This window comes from Triticum aestivum, chromosome 4B (assembly GCF_018294505.1).
Source record: "Triticum aestivum cultivar Chinese Spring chromosome 4B, IWGSC CS RefSeq v2.1, whole genome shotgun sequence".
NCBI classification, from domain to species: Eukaryota; Viridiplantae; Streptophyta; class Magnoliopsida; order Poales; family Poaceae; genus Triticum; species Triticum aestivum.
In genome coordinates, this window is record NC_057804.1 from 267,761,877 (window position 1) to 267,767,629 (window position 5,753).

A 5,753-nucleotide genomic window follows, 5' to 3' on the forward strand; every position below is an offset into this window, starting at 1 on the left:
TCCGAACGCACCCATCGCCGCCGTTCGCCATAGCCGCCGCCACCGGCCTCCCCTCGCCTTCCCGACTCGCGCAGGAGCTCCGCCCCCTCGCCCTGAAGCTCTCCGTCAAGCCACAAGACGCCGGACGCCCCGTGGAGCCGCCGTCGCCATCGTCTTCCTCCTCGGGCTCCGACCACCATCGCCGTCGATTCGCCGTCTCCAGTGCGTCCCCGAGCCCGCTTCGACGCCCGCTGCAACCGCGGTGAGCTCCGCCACCGTTTCCCTCTCTTCTCCCCTCGTTCCCGCGCCGTAACCCCGTTTCCCACCACGGCCGAACCTCCGCCGTCGCCGAGCTCGCCGTCGACGCAGCTCCGGTGACCATTTGGTCACCCCGGCGAGTCCAACAAGTTCGTAAGGCCCCGTAGAGCATCCCTAGCGCCTTGCCTCGCTCGCCTTCGAGCTCCAACCCCGTTTCCGTGCACGACCGAACCCCGGCGGCCGCAGCCGAGCTCGCCGCCGTCGACTCCGGCCACCCCAGGCCCAGCCACGGCCACCGCCCGACGCGCCATCGAGCTAGCTTTCCAACGCACCTAGCCGCACGCCGTTTGGAGCACCACAGAGGAAACCCGAGGCACTTGTACGCCGCGGACCTCGCCGGCGACTAACCGCCGGCGGGTTTGACCTGTTCGACCTGGGGTTTGACCCCAACAGAGTCACTGACGCGTGGGCCCCGTCGGCCAGGTGGTTAGCTTAACACTAATCACTGTTAATTAACCCCCCTGACACTGACCAGTGGGCCCCAGCGCCACTAACCCTTAATTAGGATTAAACTAACCTCTGTTAAACCCCCCTATCACTGACGTGTGGACCCCACACGTCAGGTTTGACCCCAGCCAGCCGTAGTTGACCGCTGACGTCGTGCTGACGTCATGCTGGCGCAATATATATATTTCTGGATTTAAATTAAATCAGGAAATTCCAGAATATTATTTAAACTTCAAAAATTCATAACTTTTATTCTATAACTCCAAATCAGACAAATTATATATGAAAAATGATCAGAAAAATCCAATCTATCCATCTGTACTATTTTCATGCATGACTAAACAAGTTAACCTGATGTTTAATGCAGAACAAGGAAAAGCACTTTAAAAGGCCATGTTTGAGTTTGAAATTTGAATCTTTGATTCAAATTGGTTCAAACCCTTCTGGTTTTAGTTGCATTAGCCCAACACACTCATATTTCCATGTTTCATGCATGCATCATATTGTTGCACATTGTTTGGTGATGGTTGTGTATCGGTGTCCTTTGCGACAGGTTCTGCCTCCGAGGAGTACCGTGATTACCCTAACGAAGAACCGTATCAGTGCATCGAACCATCAGGCAAGCAACCAACCATTTGATCATATCGATACAATCCCATGTGCTCGCTCCTGCTCTCTTTTACTGCATTAAGACAACGCGTTTCAAAGTACTGTGTGCTATGGTAGTTGAACCCATTTCCTCTGCATGACCTGTCATTGCCATAGTAACTAGATGAAACCCAGTAGCATGTGTAGGAGTTGATTGAGCCATATGTATGTGTTGTTCCTACCTTGCTATGCCTGCTATGCTTAGAGTCGGGTCAGGTCTGGTTCATCTGGGTGATGGGCTAGAGTGAAATGATTATGTCGGTAATGAGAGTGGTGTGGTGAACACGATTTGGTAAAGGTATCGATGAGAGGCCATGTAGGAGTACATGGTGGGTTGTTTCATTGAAGCCGACCCTAAGCACTGAGATCTGTATGTGTGATTTAAGAATCAGCTACTACCATGCATTGGGCCCGAAACCAATGGACCCTCTCGGCTTCTTATTCACCCTAGTTCTCCGTCCAGGAGTTGCAAGTAGTTTCTGGTGTTTGTAGCCTACTGGAGGCCGTGGACAGCGCTGACCGTAGGGGTGGGCTGTGATGCGGTAGGTACGTGGCATGGTGTATCGAATACCCGTTAGGTGTCTCAGAACCCTGTTCACATCGTTCGGGGCCGTATGGGAAACCTCGGCCGGACACCCTGCGGATGGAACCTGGATAGGCGATAAACCTGGACTGGAGGCTTAGGTGTTTAGGTTGGTTGTGGCCGACACCCACGGTGGGCTTCCGCTTGAAGGTTGCCAAGTACATGTCGTGTAAACAGTGATAAGTGGTGAAAGCGTGTATGAAGAAGTACACGCCTGCAGGGTTAACATCATCTATTCGAATAGCCGCATCCGCGGTAAAGGACTACTTGGTTGCCTATATAGTTCATAGACAAGTAAATGGATACTACTAAAATCCTCAAGATAAGCATGAGTGCCGAGGATGGGTCTTCCGTAGGATGATAGAGGTGGATCCTTGCTAGTGTATTGAAGTGGTGTGTAGTGGACTCGAGTGCGCAAAACAATTTCAAGTTGGTGTCTCGTAAGATAGCTTAGCCAGTAGTCAAAGCTGGATTGCTGCAATAACCATACCATCCCTTCTTGATAATGTGCATGTATGTAGGATCTGATGTAAGTCTTGCTGAGTACCTTTGTACTCATGTTGCTTAATTTACGTTTTACGGAAGATGTTGCAACCCCTTCTAATGGGTTCTTCATAGACGTCGATGTCGACGAGCAGGCTGAAGCCCAGGTGGTGATCCTAAGCTCACGATGGACCGTGTAGTATAGTCAGGCTTTGTCAAGCCTCTTTTATTTCCTAGTTGTCTGTACTTAGACAAGTTACTTCCGCTATTGGCTTGTATATTTGTATGACTTGAATTCTGGGTCGTGTGACCAATACTTGTGTGTATGATATGTATGGCTCTCCGAGCCTTTAAATAAAGTACTTGAGTTGTAGAGTCATGTTGTGATGCCATGTTGTATTTGCACATATCGAGCATATTGTGTGTATGATTGAAATGCTTGGTATGTGTGGGATCTGACTATCTAGTTGTTTATCCTTGGTAGCCTCTCTTACCGGGAAATGTCTCCTAGTGCTTCCACTGAGCCATGGTAGCTTGCTACTGCTTCGGAACACTTTGGCTGGCCAGCATGTGTCCTTCTTCGTTCCTATGTCTGTCCCTATGGGGAAATGTCACGCGATGACTACCGCATTCCTATTAGCCCGCTACAGCCCGGTTTACCAGAGTCCTGCTAGCCCGGTGCTATAGCCCGGATTCACTCGTCAATGACTAACATGTTCGTTGCTGGGTCATGTATGCCTGTCCCTGTAAGTTAGTGCCACTTTGGGTTCACGACTAGCCGTGTTAGCCCGGGCTCCTTGTCATATGGATGCTAGCAATACTATCATATACGTGTGCCAATAGGAGCAAACGGTCCCGAGCAAGGTAAGGCAACACCTGTGGGAATACCGTGCATGAGGCTGCAAAGTGATATGAGGTGTTACATGCAAGATCGATGTGGCATTGAGTTGGGGTCCTGACACGCGCGGACGACCTTGTTGTACTACTCCAGCTCGCGCAACCAGGCTCCTCATTACCTGCCACCCTCATCGGCCTCCATGGTGACAAACTCTTTCAAGCCCTGGGGGGCCTATAGGTGCTGGAGGTTGCGACGAAGAATGTCCACCTCGAGGCCACGCTCGCCGCGTAGCACCTCACCATGCAAGAAACCGTAGACCTGCACATCGACGTCTACGACGAAATCATTTATATAGGCACTACAAGGCAAGCAAGGACAGAAAGACGTTGGCCTTTTTCCAGCGGCTGCAATCTTTGGACGCCATTGTTCGGAAGCACGTCGACCTGGCCACGAAAGCTGCTGCTACTTAGCCAGCATTCGGTTGGCCGGCGCCCTGAGTCAAGGAGGCGGACGTCATTGATGGATGCATCTCTTCTTCTTGCCTCTTGTAACTAGCACTGCATCGCCTCATGTCCTTAATGTTTTATTAGTGTAGTACTCCCTCTGTTCCCAAATATATGTCTTTATAAAAATTCCAGCAAGTGACTACATGCGGAGCAAAATGAGTGAATCTACACTCTAAAATGTTGTATTCCATTTGGAATAGTATCTAAAAAGGCTTTTATTTAGGAACGGAGGGAGTATATGGCATTTTTATTCCAGTCATAACGTTTTCACTGTGAGTTGGGGCCGTAGTTGAGCAAACCCAACCCGCTCACCGGGCGTCGGCCGAGTTTGGAATTAGAAGAGAGAAACGAGGGAGGAGAGCTTGCTGTAGCACGGACGCTGTTGTCAGAAGGGACTCGTGTTGATAGAATAGGAGTACTGAGCACTCTTACCTCTTTTTTTTGAGGGAAAAAATAGTCGTATGTCTAGTACAACTAGTTGGGTGTGTGCGACCTATAGCTGTCATCACTTTGGGTCTCCTTTTTGAACCGCAACTATGCTTCACAGTACATAATTTTTCACGCATTTATCCTCCTATATGTACTCCTAGGATATATCCATGTGCTCCCTTTCCCCGACATGTGGGACATATAGCATCTGGGTGGTAGTCCATGCACGACTCGGAGCATATGCCAGGGTACTTTACATTTTAGACCTCACGAATTACATGCAAACCACCCGCAAAAGAATAAATAATTAAATGAATTACAAGATCATACCGGATTCTTTTCATAGAAACCGGAGCATGTTCATTAAATTTTGGACATAACACGTTTATAAAAAATGACCGGACCTAAACCAGTCTAAGGGCCTCTTTGATTTTCCCGCAAAAAAGAGCCTCTTTGATTCATAGGATACTAAAATCATAGGAATGGGGAATGTATGATGGCGATGAGCCGAGACGAGGAGAACTCTAACTCAGTTGGAGGTTAGAGTCCAGTTCTAACCCTGAACTAACCCTGAACTAACTCTAAACCAAAGAGATTTACGGATGGATGGGTTAGATTGACAATAAATGCTCTTTCTCAATCATTTGACTACTTTGGACCCTATTTCCTGCCGGATTTGGTGTGGCCGGCTCTTCTGTGGCCTCCTCCCGCTCACAATTGACATAAATGAACCATCTTTACAAACCAAGCATGCAAAACATGACAAATTTTACTTTGTCCATACAAATGAGATATCCCACTTAAACATACAAGTCGTCAATCAAGCTTCACAAAAAAGTACACTCCATGAGACAAAGCATGAGCTAACTCATCACGGAAGCCATTCACGATAGGGAGGGAGCCCAGAGCCCCTCACGCACCCAGGGAGAAGCTCGCAATCATTGCTCTGGAGGAAGGCTCTATAGAACCCAAGCCCCGGGAACCCCTCCGACGCCGGCTCTTGCGAGTTGAGGTCGAAACTGGCTTGAGTAGTAGGGCCGCTTGCCGCCGACTGAGAACTTAATCTTCTGGTCTCTAGAAATAATGCAAGCCTGTAACTGAAATACCTATAAAGGTGAACTGAATCTTTGGGCCTCTAGAAATAATGCAAGCCTGAAACTGAAATACCTAGAAAGGTGAACTGAATCTTTGGGCCTCTAGAAATAATGCAAGCCTGAAACTGAAATACCTTGAAAGGTGAACTGAATCTTTGGGCCTCTAGAAATAATGCAAGCCTGAAACTGAAATACCTAGAAAGGTGAACTGAATCTTTGGGCCTCTAGAAAGATTTATTACCTCCTCCAGCAGCATCAAACAATTCCATGCGTGCACCACAAATCTATACCAAGTTTGATCAGGATCAACTTTTCCAAATAATAATTAGCGCTAGAGCGAGCAAGATCAATGATATGGCTGTGAGACGGAGAAGGAACGAACAAACTCACCCCTCTCGTGACATCCCTAGTAGATGCGCCGCCGCCAC